The 16675-nt window shown below is 41.6% G+C and overlaps 1 protein-coding gene across 4 annotated transcripts in view; it reads left to right on the plus strand.

Annotated features, from left to right (window-relative positions):
• Positions 1-688: 688 nt before the first annotated feature.
• TRIM59 (tripartite motif containing 59) overlaps positions 689-16675 on the plus strand; it is a 47375-nt gene continuing 31388 nt past the window's right edge. The window contains exons 1-2 of one of the 4 annotated variants that reach the window (XM_041731674.1): positions 689-794; positions 2581-2634. The gene's annotated coding sequence lies outside the window, so the exon portion shown is untranslated. Of the gene's footprint in view, positions 1356-2580; positions 2635-16675 lie in introns of all 4 variants that reach the window. The other 3 variants (XM_041731671.1, XM_041731673.1, XM_041731672.1) reach the window with 3 other exon arrangements.

The following is a 16675-nucleotide window of genomic DNA, read 5'->3' on the forward strand; positions in this document are numbered from 1 at the left end:
AGCGTCCGACTCCTGATGTCGGCTCAGGTCGCGAGCCCAGGGTGGTGGGGTCGAGCCTGCGTCCGCCTCACGCTGGGCTGGGCCTGAAGCCTGCTTAGGACTCCACCCTCCCTCTGCCGCCCCCCCCCCTCCAAGAAAAAATAAAAGATACGGTAAAAATATATTTACGGTCGAAATTTTATCCGAGGAGTAAACTCTATAAGAAGTCTGCCAGATGAAGGCGAAGAGGACTTAAGATGCTTATGTGGGAAATCCGTGTAACCTCAAAATAAAAAAGCTTTCGGGCAGCCCGGGTGGCTCAGCGGCTTAGCGCCGCCTTCGGCCCAGGCAGGGCGTGACCCTGGAGACCCGGGTCGAGTCCCGCGTCGGGCTCCCTGCGTGGAGCCTGCTTCTCCCTCTGCCTGTTGTCTGTGATGAATAAATAAATAAAATCATAAATAAATAAGCTCTCAAAATTCAATAAGAAAACAGCCCAATTTAAAATGAGAAAAAAATAGATGAGAAAAAAGTGCACAGACAGGTCATGAAAGATGATACACGCGTGGCAAACCCAGGAACAGACGCTCAACATCACCAGTCCTGGGTACTGAGGAGGACGCGCAGCGCCTCCCCCTGCGCATGCGCACCCCCGCGCGCGCATGCGCCCTCTCAAGAGCTGAGAAAATCTCCCAAGAATCTGAGAGGCGCCCCCGGTGGAGCGGCGGGCGCGGGAGCGAGGAGCCCGCGGGACACCGGGGTGGAGCCCCGAGCTGGAGGCGGACGCTCACCCCGCTGGGCCCCCCGGGCGCCCCTAAGTAAGATCTTTTTTTTAAAAAAAGTAATTCATTAAAAAATTAACGTAGAAAACCCCCTCCAATTCTTTTGAGTGAAAATGCAAAATGTGTATAGTATCCTATATCTGTGTTAAAAAAAAAAAAATATATATATATATATATATATATAGCTACACGTTTGCTTCCATAAGCTTAATATGCTCCGGAATAATATTCACAAGAAACTACTCAAATTGGATTCTCTGTGGAGAAGAGCCTACTTTCTGAAGGACAGTGTTGGAGACAAGTTTTAGTTAAATGATATTTTAAGATCTATTTTTCGGATTTTTTTCCAGCCACGTGAATAGTAATAAACAAACGTGTAGTTATCACATAAAGTTTCACTCTCGCCGCCACAAGGTGGCAGGCCCAAGGCTGTGTGGAGGAAGGCAGTATTGAAATTCCTCTCAGAAAAAAAAAAAATAGAAAAAAAAATTCCTCTCAGGACAGAAATTTTTCACTTAGCTTGAAATTTTCAAGGATCCAGTTGGAGATTGAAAATATAGGCAGTGCATTTTCATACCAGATCACGTATTTGGAGAGGTATGTGAATATTCTCCTAATTTTATAATCATAGTCTTATTTTGTTTTCTTTTTTGCTTTATTTTTTTTATTTTTTTATTTTTTTATTTTTTGCACTATCAGCTTGTGGTTCAAAACAAAAACACAGCACAAAAGTTACTTGTCGCAAGATACCAGTCTTCCTCTCTCCCCCACTCCCATTCCCCAAAACTACCTTTTATTGATACTGAGGTTCCCCCCCCAACACTTTAAATAATATGCATATGTGTCTACTTTTTATTTTATCAACGTTAAAAAGTATATGCTACCCGTAATATGAAAGACAAAAACGTAGCTCACCAACACCTTCCCCTTTCATTTTTCTCATTCTCTTCCCAATTTTGATAAATTATTTTTGAATTCCTCTAATGGGTAGCTTTATACTTTGTTCATTAACCCCCCCCCCCATTCCTTATTCTGTAAGTTTTCAACATTATCTCTTAAGCCCCTGGTATGTAAGATGAGAGTATTATCACTTCAACTCTTCTTTTCACCCCTGTGCCCCTCTTCCACCTCCCAACTTTTGTTAGATTTGCTTTAAAAAAATTTTTTTTGGTTGAGATATAATTTGTATGCTATGAAGTCCATGCATTTGAAGTGTAGAATTCAATGGTTTTAATGCACAACAGAGTTGTACAGCCATCACCATAATCTAATTTCAGAACATGTCCATTACTCCAAAAAGAAGTCCTGTTCCCATCAGCAGCCACTTCTCATTTCCCCACAACTCCTCCAGCCATGCACAACTACTTATCTGCTTTCTGTCTTTATAGATTTACCTCTCCTAGGCACTTCAGATAAATGGAGTCATACAATATATGGTCTTTTGTGACTTTCTTAGCATAATGTTTTTGAGGGTCACCCATGTTTTAGCGTATATTAGTATCTCATTCCTTTTTATGATTGAACAATATCCCAATGTGTGGATATAGCTCATTTTATTGGTCTGTCTCAACTGATGGACATTTTGGTTGTTTCCACTCTTTTTTTTTTTTTTTTTTTTTTGCTATTATGACTAATGTTACTGTAAACTGTTCAATTTATTTTTCATCTTATTCTGTAACCATAATTGTTTTACCTGTCTTGACTCTGGATTGATTCTAAAAGTTGAAAAGTAATGAATAAGGTTACATTACTATGAACATGTTGCTCACTACAGAGCAAAGTAGTGTGCTGGGATTAATATTCTCTCCTTTTTACTCCCAAGGCATCCCTTCCAGAGTCTTCCACTGTCTGCTGTAATGTAGATTCCCTGCAAGTGGTAAGCCAGGAATTGATCAATTCCTTTATCGATCCCTTGGTTTTCTCTTTCTTGTTTATTCCTTTTGTTTTATAGATACTTATCTTCAGGTAACTTCCCTCAGAAATGGCTCATGGAGGTAAATTTTTGAAGTCTTTGCACATCTAAAAATGTCTTTATTTTTACCTTCACGAACATTTGACAAGGTATAGAATTCTGCATTTGAATCTAGAATTCTCAGAGTGTTAAAATAATTATTTCATTGTCTTCTGACACCTAATATTACTGCTGATAATTTTCATGACAATTGGATTCTCATTGCTTTATTGGTAGTCTGTTTATCCTCCTTTCCTCTCTGAGCCTTTTAATGATCTCTTTATATTAGGTATTCTGAAACTTGATGATATATCTAGCATGAATCTTGCTTATTTTATCACATATGGCAGAGTCATGTCTTCCTTCAGGTCTTGGAAATGTTTTGTACTTTTTTTGATAATTTCTTCTCCATTTTCTCTCTTCTCTTTTTTTGGAACATAAATGCTGAAACTTAGTTGCTACTTTTCATCCCTTTGCCTTTTTTTGCTTAACATTCTAAGAGGGTTTTTGTTTGTTTATTTTTTTTACTTTATCTAATAGTCCTTCTATGAATATCTATTTTAACCTTGGCAACCTTTTTTTTTTTTCCATTTTCAGTAGCTTCATTTGTGTTCCTGAATATTCCTTTGCAATCTATTCTTGTTTCATGGGTTACTGACTTCTTAAATCTCTCTAAATATTAATTTGAAGGATATTTACCCCACCATCTGTTCCCTGAATTGCATTGTTTTCTCTGTGGTCAGGTGTTTTGCTTAGCTTGATCCTCACCTTCCTTGCCACTGGTCTTCATGTGTGCAGCGATCCTTGGCTTTCTGTTCCTCTTTAAGAATGGAGGATCAGCTTGATTAAGCCAGGCAGTTAATGTGAGTTTTCTCTGCTGTTGCATTCCTTAAATGCAAGAGGCTTTCCTTAAACTGACAAGACTCAGAATTCTGCATACTTTGTTGAGTTCTTATTGACTGCCGACTTTGCTTTACAGTGTGTGGACAGGATGCTGATCATCAGACTGACATCCTCAACATTTCCAAATAGGAGAGAGGAAGCCTTAGTGCTCTCTAAGCAGATCATTTTCTTTGGCTAGAGCCCACTTGTTTTTCTTTTCCTTTTTTTGCCTTCAAGATAAATGTCAATTGTTTTGTATGCACATAAGGGTAGAGAGCACAGTTTAAGGGGCCAATTGTTAACCTTCAGTTTATCCTTGTTTTCAGACCCTTTCTCATCCATCTGCCCCCTCACTCCTGGTCTGGAGCCTCTTCAGCTTTCCATCACTCCAGTCCACCCTCATCTCCACTCCAGTCTCTTGTACTTATGGGCACCCTCCACTCTGCTCAGCCTGCTCCTATCTGCTGCTCATTTTTCTGAAATCACTTGACACCTCCCTTCTAGGGTTTTACACCTTTACCTGTTCTCCTTACTGTTAAGGGTTTACCCTCTTGCTCTTCTACATTTTCATTTCAACACATTCTCATATGGAAATACAGAAAATACACATTTCATCACCATACTGGAATGGAATTTTCTGGTGCTAACTCTTAATTTTGCTCTTTATATCCTTTCCCCAGATCTTAGGTGTATGTGCATGTGGGTATATGTGTTTATAACAGTCGTTTATAATTGTAATATACATTCAACCTATAAAATATGGCAATAAGGGAAAATAAGCTTCTATAATCCACCAAACAGAAATAATTATTGTTCCCATTATGATGTATTTTTTTTCAGGCTTTTCAGTATGCATATGGTGTGTTTTAATTTTTTTTTTGAATTTATTTATTCATGAGAGACACAGAGAGAGAGAGAGAGAGAGAGAGACAGAGACACAGGCAGAGGGAGAAGCAGGCTTCATGCAGGGAGCCCAATGTGGAACTCAATCCCGGGTCTCCAGGATCACACCCTGGGCCGAAGGCATGTGCCAAACCGCTGAGCCACCCAGGGATCCCCATATGGTGTATTTTTAAAAAACAAACTTGGTATCATACCATGTACAGTTTTATATCTTGCTCTTTTCACTTACCTCATGAGCAGTTTCCCAGGTTACAAAATTATTTTCTACCCTTTTTTTTTTTTTTACTCCATGGCTTTTAATGCCTACATAGTATTTTGGTATATGGATAAACCACAATTTACTTACTAATTCTGCTAGGCATTTTGCTTGGTGCCAGCTTTGTTTATTTGTTTTTTAATTTGTTATTATAGAGCATATCGTCCCTGGCCTTTGTTATACCAGTCTTAATTGCAATTCAGAAGTGTACTCTGTTTGATTTAAGCAACAAGGAATTTATTGAAAGAAAATAGCCCATAGAATCACCATAAGTCATATGAGCTTATGATTTATTAACTTTTGTGTACACAGATTCAGGTAAGAGCTTCTCTTATTCATCGAAAAGCATCCATCTACTATCCATCTTCCCGAGTACTATGAGAGACACATTCTAACCTCTCACATGGAGCTCACTCAGCACTTCTCCTAGATGTTCTGATCTCCTAAAATACCAGTTCTTCTACACCTTCCCCATTCTTCCTGGTCAGGCTTGCCCCTAATCTTTGTCAGGCCTGGAACCAAAGTACAAACTTGAATCAATATTGCTCATGGCTGGGATCCCTGGGTGGCGCAGCGGTTTGGCGCCTGCATTCTCCCTCCATTGACCTCCATAATAACCTAGAAGGTTGAGTCCTAATTTAGAATTCTTGTTCTATGACAGAATGTGGTGGTAAAGAAGCAGCTAGCCCCTGGTCCTCAGCCTCAGGCCCTTGGCACACCCTGCTGCTTTTTCACCTTCTACTCAGTCCTTTACCTGCCTGTGGCTGCCAGCAGGAGAGGCACTGAGTGGGCCCTGGAAGTGGGCTCAGAGTGTTTAACCAGAATTCTGGGGTCCTAGTACACAGAACATGGTCCAGAAGAGATGGGGGATGTAGGCTCAGGGTGGACATTTCCTTACAGACCCCTCACTCTTGTGGTGGAATGTGTCTTAAGAAGGACCAGAGCAGACCCTGTAAGCAAGGGGCCAAGGTGGAGCTATTTCTATTCCAGCTCAGACTTGACTTCCTCCCGAAGCCTCCTTTGTCTCTTGTAGTTCACAAAGACCTCACCTTTGCTTTTCATGCTCCCAGAATATTCACCGTTGATAATGCTCATTGGAGCATTTCATCACGTATTCACTGTATTGTTACTTAGCTCTTTCCTAAGGGTGCAGGTTTCCTAGCTCCCCACATAGAAGGGCTGCATTCAATGTCAAATATTTCACTTCTCTTATTAACAATTATGCTTCATAAATATTTGGCAAATTGAATGGCAAAAGATAACATATAGTAGACCAAACCAATATTAATAACTTTGTTCTCAGTACCTTATTTGATATTTGAAATGTGAACATTTATATTTTTGTTATAGTTGTAGGATGACATGTTTTGATTACAGAAAGCACATTCATGCACACAGCCCGTAAAAGCATCTTTTAATGGGTGGAAACTATCATTGTGATAAAGGTTGTTATATACCTAATGTGTACCTTCAAAATGTAACTATTACTTGGAAATTTTTAAGTAAGCCATAAAGAATTACTGCCTTCAACATAAGACATGCTGAGAAAAGATTTTCAACATGTCACACAATAATGAGTTAATTAGGTCACCAGTGTTTCCTGAGCACCTCCTATGTGCTGGGTTCTGTCCTGGGCCCTCGGCCAGTAGTAAATAAAATGAGAGAAAGTTTTTGTTCTCATAGAGCTTATATTCAAGCTGATTATAACAGGACCGTTTTTTATATATGATTTATATTTCATTTATAATATATATCAGGTACATTAATTATTAGGCTGCAGTTGTAAGTCTAAATCCAGGCCCATGAGTGTGAAGGGTCTGAGGAAGAACTTGACAGGGTTAGCATAGGGTCATTGTTTATGCTGGCAGCTATGGTCCTGCTCTTCTGAACTTGCCATGAATGCCAAAGGGATAGCATGAAGAGTAGCAGCACCTCAGGACCACCTGCTCACCTCTCTTCATGTCCCATCTTCTTCCTGCAGGCCTTTCCTTAGAACCGCAGTTCTCTTTTTTCAATGGGTATTTCAGTTAGTCAGATCCTGTGATGTCTTGGGTTTGATTCTGAAACTTAATGAAGGCTCCCTAACATTGCTTCCTGGCAGTTTGCCTAAAAGCTGTTTAGAAACCGAGAACAAGGACAGTCTCCTGGCTACACTGGTCTTTATTACTACTGCTTTCCTTTAAGTCAGAACTAGGGAGGGAGGAAGATGGACATGCACCTTCTTTCAGACTCATTGAAAGCACCCCCTTTTAGGCTGCCTATCCTTTTTTTTTTAAGATTTTATTTATTTATTCATGAGAGACACACAGAGAGAGGCAGAGACACAGGTAGAGGGAGAAGCAGGCTCCCTATAGGGAACCTGATGTGGGACTTGATCCCGGGACCCCAGGATTATGCCCTGAACCAAAGGCAGATGCTCAACCACTGAGCCACCCAGGTGTCCCTCAGGCTGCCTATCGTGACAAGGGAGCTTCCATATCCATGTAGTGATGGAGTATGGTTGGACAGGAGGCCCTCACGTTAGCTGCCACTCACAGCTTCCACGCAGTACAGACTGTGAAGTGGGAGCAGCAGGTCTATGCTGAGGCCCAGTGAGGCAGAGCAAGCAATTCACCCTCACCCAGAGACTAGGGTGAAGAACAAAGCTAAAGACCAGAGAGAGAATATGGCAGATGCAGGGGACTGCGGGTAGCAGGAGTCTGGGAAAGCCAGGCTGCTAGGGGAGCCACTGGGAGCACTGCCCACATGGAGAGAGTCCAGTCCCCATCACACCAGCCTCAGACTCCAGCCATGAAGTCCTGCAGCACAGAGAGGGACTGAGTAGATGATGGATTTTGTGCAGCCTCCAGGTACAAAAGCAAAAACTGAGCATGGTTCTAAGGACCTTGCCTTCCCCCAACCAACTGTCCAGAGTCACAGAGGATCATCTCTCATCTAGTCTCGCTTAAGAGAGAGAAAGAGCCTCAGCAATTGTTTCCACAAGTCTACCTAAAGAGACTTTAAAAAAAAAAGATTTTATTTATTTATTCATGAGAGACAGAGAGAGAGAGAGAATGAGAGACACAGAGAGAGAGAGGCAGAGACACAGGCAGAGGGAGGAGCAGGCTCCATGCAGTGAGCCTGATGTGGGACTTGATCCCGGGTCTCCAGGATCACACCCTGCACTGAAGGCGGTGCTAAACTGTTGGGCCACCCAGGCTGCCCTAAAGAGACATTTTAAATTACAAACTTCAAATTGGAATTTTATTTCCAAACATTGTTTTGCTAAGAATTTGTGAGTAGAAGCTCATTGGGAAGATCACCAGGTCTGCTAGATCAGCAAGAGATTAAATAGAGAACATACATTTTCTCTGCATATTACAAGTTGTTGATGCTATATTAGGGTTCTCCAAAGAAACAGAACCAATAGTGTACGCGTACATATATACATACATAAATACATATATGTACAGACATGCACATATGTAAAGAGAGGTTTATTATGAAGAATTGGCTCAGGGATCCCTGGGTGGCTCAGCGGTTGAGTGCCTGCCTTCAGCCAAGGGCATGATCCTGGAGTCCCAGGATCGAGTCCCACATCAGGCTCCCTACATGGAGCCTGCTTCTCTCTCTACCTGTGTCTCTGCCTCTCTCCCTCTCTCTGTGTCTCTCATGAATAAATAAATAAAATCTTTAAAAGAAAAAAAAAAAGAAAAGAAAAGTATTGGCTCAAAGGATTATGGAGGCGGAGAAGTCCCATGATCCATTGCTTGCAAGCTGGAGGCTCTGGAAAGCCCACAGTTTAGTTCTAGTCCAAGCCTGAAGCCTGAGAACCAGCAGCCAATTGTATAAATCCCGGTCTGAACACAGGAGAATACTGAAGTTGCAGCTCAAGCAATGAGGCAGGGTAAATTCTTCCCTCCCCTTTTTGTTCTATTCAGGCCCCCAGTGGGCCGGATGAGGCATACCAACACTGGGGAGGACAGTCGGCTTCACTCAGGCTGCTGATTCAAATGCCAATTCTCTCCTGGAAACATCCTCACAGACATACTCAGAAATAATGTTTAACTGGATATCTGAATATCCCACGCCCTAGGCAAGTTGATACACAGACTGAAGCATCAGAGATGCTTTTTTAACCCTGATGTGGGAAGAGGTCCGTTTTGTCCTTCCTCTTCCTCTCTGGACCTCCTAGTCACAAAACTGGCCAAGTGTGATCCTTGATACACTAATAGAGGACATAAAAAATTTGTAGATGCTCTTTTCTCAAGACAATAGTGTAGCATATCTTCAAGGCTATTATGTTGTTTCAGAATTTAGTTTTGAAAGTCAGAAGCTAGTATTCCTAATTTCTCTTCAAAGCAGATGGATCCAATGGTAACTAATGTTCATGTTATTCATTCACAAAGGCAAGGTATAATGTATATTAGTCATTTTGAAAATACTGTTTCAGTTATAAATATGTGCTCTTATAAATTCCTTTTGAAGTGACTTTTGCATTCAACAATCCTTATTCCAACACAATCTTGGCTTGAAGGCAGAATCATTATAAAGTGCTTATAGATAGGAAAGAAAAGAGAGAGGAAGGGAGGGAGGGAGGGAAGAAAGAAAAAAAAGGGAGAAAAGGAAGGAAGAAAAAGAGAAAAAAGTAGCTTCCAAGGAAGTAGAGACTGTCTACCAAGCCCTGTGCATTTGTAGACACTAAGACTTTCTGTTCTCCTCCTGAGGTCTTAGTGTGGTGGAAAGAACACGGGCATCTGTGTTCAGCAGGCCTGGGTTTGAGACCTACCTCTGCCTTGTTTACTAGATGAGAAAAACTACTTAATCAATCTAAGCCTTAGTTTGTTAAAAAACCAAACAAACAAAAAACAAAACAAAACAAAAAAAAAACATGCGTTCTATCTCCTGGTAGGATTTTTTTTTCCTGGTAGGATTAATGAGGTAATATGTGTAAAGTGTCAAACATCCTTTTTGGAACATAGAAGTAGGAAAGAAAAGAAAAAGGAAAAAACATAGCAAAAGGCGGCTACCAAGAATGACCATGGTCAGTCTTCTCACTGCTAGACTGCTAGACTGCAGTCTACTAGAATCCCTCCTAGCAAGTTCTGTCTCCTTAATGTCTTAAAATATTACTGCTAAACTTGCCTTCTATATTTGACATTTTGACTTCCTTTCTTTTAAAAAAAATTTTTTTTTAAAGATTTATTTATTTATTCATGAGAGACACAGAGAGAGAGAGGCAGAGACACAGGGAGAGGGAGAAGCAGGCTCCATGCAGGGAGCCCGATGTGGGACTTGATCCCAGGTCTCCAGTATCATGCTCCAGGCTGAAGGCGGCGCTAAACTGCTGAGCCCTTGATTTCCTTTCTTAAAACTTTCCTCCTCTTGGATAATGTAGGCCTTAAGGTTTTTAGGAAATCGGCAGGGGAGAATTGCTGGACTTAAAATCCTTCTGCATATAGAGTTGCTGAAAAATAAAATACTCCTAGTTAAATGTTTATTTATTTATTTTTGTTTTTTGAAGCCTTAAACACAACATACGTTTATATCTCAGTTTCTGTGGGTCAAGAGTCCAGGTGTGGTTGAACTGGGTTCTCTGCTTCAGGGTCTTACCAGACTCCAACCAAGGTATTGGTGGGGTTGTAATCTCATTTTGCAGTTTGACTGGGAAAGGGTCCACTTTGAGGCTCACAGATTGTTGGCAGACTTCAGTTCCTTGAAGCTGTCAGCCCTCCTACAAGGTACCTGCAGATCCTTGCCATGTGAGTCCCTTCACAGGCAGTTCACAACCTGGGTGCTTGCTTCTTCAAAGCCAGCAGGAGAGCGAGAGCAAGACTGCTAGCAAGTTGGAATCTTAAAAACCTAATGTAATCACAGGAGTGCCATCCCATCCCATTTGCCATAATCTTTTGATTAGAAGCAAATCGCAGGTACCACCTACACTCGAGGGAGGGAATCGTATCCAAGGGGGAACACGGCAGTCACATACTAGATAGTTCAACTTTTAAAATTGTTTTCATAGATGATTTCCTTCATCATTTATGGATTTCTCAAGAATCAGTTTCTAAATTGTGGGTTAGGGATGGTGATTTGCCTTAAACCCTTTGTGAAATGAGATGGGATTTCCACATACATGAAAAGAACCAAAATAACTTGCTCTTCATGTAGGGAGACATCAAAGGCTACTCATTCAAGAAGATGTATACTTGGACTTATCTCTCAGTCACCTTCATGCTTTTCACTGCTGGCTTCCCTTGACCACAGACACATACTTCTGAAGCAACAATTCAGAGGGACAATGATTATTAAAAAAAAAAAATCTCTGCGTAATGAGCATCGAGTAGATGTCAAACCCCTGGCCTTGGTCCTTTAGCACCAACTAAGATTTGTTTTATCCAAAGTTAAGTCAGCAGCTATTCATTACTAAAACTAAAGTCCATTTGTAAACCTTTATGTAGTTTTCAGCTTCTTCATACTCTCAAACAACGGATAGACAGGAGTGATGGAGTTACTCGTTTGATTTTTTCCTGTAAATAAAACTACACATAGTGAGTCCCTAATTAACCTTGGATCCAATTTAATGAGGAATCCACTCACTGCATATACTTATGAGCTTTTATTCTTTTGTGTGATGGAATATGAAGAAACCATTAGCTATTAAATAAACCAATGTGTTGCCATTAAATAGAGTGATGACTAGCATGATTGGTTTTTCTAAATGCTATTCTTATAATTCATAATAATTGTTATCTATTCATAGCAGCCTTGGATAAATCTATCCACTCCCTCCACAGTGTATTTAGCCTAAAAGATTATTTTTAATCATAAGTAAATAATGAATGATAGTTTGAGACACTAAACAACCTTTAATACTTGCCTTTGAAATGAAGTTAATTTTAGAAAAAAAAATTCAACACAATAATGGTTCCATTAAAAAAATCCTGTCTTCTTTGAAAGCTCACCTAATTTAAATGGCTCCAGAATGCAAAAAAAGCTTTCAAGGGCACTCTGAGGCCATATAGATTAGAAGAAGCACAAGGAGTGCCTAAGCAATATGTACAAAAATAGAGATTACCTCTCTCTAAGTAGAGTAAAAAAATATGATGGTAGAGACATTCCTCTAGCCTGAGACAAAAAGGTTCTTTCTATAAAAGTGAGATTTCTATTGTATCCTAAAGGAGAAAGTGACTGTGCCAAAGATAAAGGAGGAGGTTGTTCATAGATGAAGCTCCTGGGCAATGTATGAGACTAAAGAAGAGATCCAGTATCAAGTTTAATCACATTGGAGATTAGAACAGGGATTTTGGATTGTGCATGCAGTGATGACCAAGGGACAGAAATCTGAGGTATAAAAGACCTTTGTGTGACAACAGATGAAGGAGCTGGCTACCTGGCCCCCATGCAAAACCATTATTCTGGGAAGTAATCAAGCTCTTCTGTGCTTTATGACCTGCCCTGAGAATGGCTCCCACCCTTCCATTGTTCCCTTTCTTTCTCTCAAATTCCATAACAGGAAATTGTTAACCCCAACCAGTGCTAAAACTTACTCACTTTTTTTTTTTTATGATGTTCCTTTCCTCATTTGTCTAGTTCTTGCCACATCTGTAGGAAAATACATTTTATTCCTTCTCGGCCTTTTGGTTAAGATCAAGTGTAGGACAATAAATTTTGACTTCCAAACATTTTAAAAAAACATCTGAAATACGCCCATTTGGAAGTTGGGAATTTTCTCCCTAGGTTCAAAGAACTCATATTCTTATTTATCTTCATAGACCTTTAGTCATCTTTTTATACCTGCAATTTGTAGGTATTCAGTACATGAAAAAATAAGTAGAATTAATCCATTTCCTAGTAAATACACTTGCATTATTCTTATTTTGCCATGAGGCTCTAAATTCCATGAGGACAGTCACCTCAGAGCTACAGGACCGAGAACCCAGCTGAGATTTTTTTTTAAATGTCTTTTAAAATGATTATTACAATTACTTACTTTCAAACAAAATCATGATAACTGATCCATTAACCCCTCCAAAACAGGGTAGAGGAAGAGAGAACAAGCAGAAATTCAGGGCAAGTTTTACTGTTTACAGTGTTTCTGTCTTTGTTACAGTGAGTGGTTTCCTTGAGGCTTAATCACCGGATCCATGAAGAAGCTTACCAAAGGGTGAGAAGGTGAAGGCCCCTGGTTGACCCCAGTTGGCCCCCCTAGGGTTCAGGTGGCCACAGGGCTCTCTCCAGAGTCCTTGTCCTTTTCCCCGTTTAAACAGAGAATGGTATTTATCTGTGATAAAATGAGGTATATGATAAAAGTCACTCCAGACTGCTTCCTCTCTGATGTCACCCTCACCTCCAGCCTTACAGCCAGGGTCATCACAGAGTTTTTCTGTTCAAATAGATTGTTTATAGTGTGACAGGCAAGAAGAACCTGAAACCTTAAAAGAACTCTCTATCTGAAGACGAGCTAAATCTTTGCCCTCCCAATTTGCCAAAAATCTCAGGGCCTGACATGTTTAAAAGGATGTCAGTCCCTCAGCTAGAAAAGCACTCATGTCTGCTTGGTATGGCTGGCCACTATGGCCATGGTGTCTCACTGGTATTTAGTGTCACTTTTTGAGGCTGGTCCTCCATTATTATAGACAATATCTGTTGGCCCCATGGAACCAGGTGGGGCATAAGACTAAGTGATCCTTTGAAGCAGGACACTCCTTCCCTCAGCACTCGGCTTAGCCAAAGAAGGGCCTCACTTGGGGTCAGCTCCCAGGGTGCCAACCCAGAGGGCTCATCTCTGTGGGACCCATGAGGGACATTCCCCACATTGGAAGCTGTGTTCTGGCATTCACCCCTGCTGGACCAAAACCACTGTTCCATTCTTTCTAGGGTCAGTCAGTTCCACCCCTGGAAACCCAGGGGACTGATGACCCTACCTCATGAGAAACAGAGCTCTGGGCCCATTCTCCTGCAAGCAGCCACTCTCAAGAGGCAGGCCTATCGAAACAGCCCTGGTACTTCTCACTGTAAAGCCAGAAGAAAAATCATTTTATCTACAGGGGACGTTATGCAAAATGATAAGCTGCTGAAGCAAGAACATATTTTAATTTGCACTTCCTTCCTTATCACTCCATTCAAATCTCAAGTTCTATCAACTACTCTATCTGGTGTAAAAATAAAAAATTTTTATTTTTTTAAAGATTTTATTTATTTATTTTAAACATTTTATTTATTTATTCATGAGAGACACAGAGAGAAAGAGAGAAGCAGATACAGGCAAAGGGAGAAGCAGGCCCCATGCAGGGAGCCCGACGCGGGACTCCATCCCAGGAATTCCAGAATCACGCCCTGAGCCAAAGGCAGACACTCAACCGCTGAGCCACCCAGGCGCCCCTAGAAAAATTTTAAAGAAGCAAATGTGAATGAAGGTAAAATAATACGTGCCTATAAAAGTAAAAGAACTCGGGGCGCCTAGGTAGCTCAGTTGGTTAAGTGTCCGACTCTTGGTTTCAGCTCAGATCATGATCTCTGACTGTGAGACTGAGCCCCATGTTGGGTTCTGCACTGAGCAGAGTCTGCTTGAGATTCCCCACTCTCTTCTCCCTCCGCCCCATGCGCTGCCCCCCACCACCGAAAGGAAATAAGTATATATTTTTTAAAAGCATAAAAGAACTATAGAAATAAAAACTATCATTAGGATGCAGATTTAGATTATACTCCAGAGGGGCTGTGTGTGCATATGCGTATGTGGTTAGAATTGCAATAGCTTCTCTCAAAGAACAAATATATAAATGAACAAGAACATGTAGCATAGGCCTCAGACTGCCCATAATAGATACAATAACTCAATGGTGGGACCCCTGGGTGGCTCACCGGTTCAGCGCCTGCCTTCGGCCCAGGGCGTGATCCTGGAGTCCCGGGATCGAGTCCCACATCGGGCTCCCTGAATGGAGCCTGCTTCTCGCTCTGCCTATGTCTCTACCTCTCTCTTTCTCTCTGTGTCTCCCATGAATAAATAAATAAAATATTTTTAAAAAACCAATAACTCAATGGTTCAGCATTTGATGACCAATATTATGCTGATTAGCACTTATTAGCCAGGTCTTTCAACTGTAGTATTTCCACCCAGCAGAAACCCTTATAGGAGCAATTCATATGGTTTGAGACTTGATTTTAGCCTTAAACACATTAAAAGCAAATTTCAGGAGGAAAGGCCCATAAACTGGCAGAGTTGCTTAGTTTCTCTTCCCTTGAAATATTGACCTTTCTTTTCTTTCTTCTTGAATTGGGTCATTTATTAGCTTCATTTTCATTTGGAGTCACTGCGCCATATAAAGTGTAGCATGAATGCAACCCATTTTCCTCCTGATGACTAAAGCTTTTTGCTTGGTGACTACAGTCTGGGAAAAAATATAATCTTAAAAGGACTTGCTGAAGAGCCTGTTGCAGACCTTGTGTTACTTAGCTCTTCATCTCCTTCACTTGGACCTTATTTTACAGTCAGCCTTGAAACAGTGTATCTGTTCCTTCCTCCAACCAAGTGAACTAGGTGGAGGAGGGAGAAGGGAATGAAAGCCAAAAGAAAGGAGGCACAGGGACTATGAAACCTTCCCTCCTCCACAGTCATGACCTTACCTCCTCAAGCCAAACACCAAACACTAGGAATGGGGCCTAGGGTGGTAGGGTTAAGCCAAGTTTGCTATCTTTCCCAAATGTGGAACTCAAAAAAATTATCATTAAAAATTGGGGCACCTGGATAGCTCATCCGTTGAACATCTGACTCTTGATCTCAGCTTGGGTCTTGATCTCAGGGTCATGAGTGCAAGCCCCCTGCTGGGCTCTGTGCTAGGCATGGAGCCTACTTTAAAAAAAAAAAGGTATTATTAAAAATATACTGGTTTACATTTAGTTACTTTTCAATTTCTGCTGGTGAGGAAATTTGTAGCAATTGTTACAAATTTAACCCCAGTTGTTTGCAAAGATCAAGAGTTACAACGTTTTGTAGAATTGCTGGGATCCAAAGAGCCCCAGGGAACACAGGCCTTTACCCTGAAGAGGATTTCAGAGACCAGTCCTCTCACTTGATGGGCAAGAAGACTGAGGCCCAGACAGGAGTATCTGGAGTGGGTCAGTGGGCTGGAGGCACACCAGGGACCCAAGTTTCTACCCCCTGGTTTGGTGCTTTATCACAAAAGCTGACTCATTCCTTTGCTCACTCTTCAAGAAATGTTTGGGTTCTCACTCAATGCCAGACATGGTTCTTGTCAGAGTTCTGCCCTCTGTGAATTTCCATATTGGACAGTAGTGAGTGCCAGCCTTAGGGGAGTACAGGCTGCTGTGGGAAGGGCAGGGAAATCTAGAAGCAGAAGCTCACAGGCCTCTCTAGGAAACAACTGCAAGTCATTTTGGTGTGACTGGGACATGAGGAAGGGAATGTGAGGAGAAAGCAAGAAGGAGGAAGGAGGCTGGTGAGGGAGGCAGGGTCAGACCTTGTAGAGCCATGCAAGCTGGCAGGAAGCCACAGAAGGAGTCTAAGGAGAACAGTGACCTGGTAAGGTCTGTGCATTGGAAAGCCCCTCTACTGCAGCAGGGTGAAGGAATTAGTCCAGAGGCTCCCAGGGTGGTGTGAATGGCTTTGAAGAGAGCCCAGATTATGAACCCCTTAGCCTCTGAGATAACAGGCAAAACCTAGTGGCTTCTTTCAGAATCCTCAAATGGGTATCCCAGTGTGTTGTACAAAAGTTGTCATTTTCTGTGAGTCCTATGATAAGAAACAGATTGGAGGGCAGCCCCGGTGGCGCAGCGGTTTAGCGCTGCCTGCAGCCCAGGGCGTGATCCTGGAGACCCTGGATGAGTCCCACGTCAGGCTCTCTGCATGGAACCTGCTTCTCCCTCTGCCTGTGTGGAGAGGAGGAGAGCAAAATTCTAGGTGGGGAGTCCCATTACATAGGATATCCC

Source organism: Vulpes lagopus, chromosome 17 (genome assembly GCF_018345385.1).
Source record: "Vulpes lagopus strain Blue_001 chromosome 17, ASM1834538v1, whole genome shotgun sequence".
Lineage (NCBI taxonomy): Eukaryota > Metazoa > Chordata > Mammalia > Carnivora > Canidae > Vulpes > Vulpes lagopus.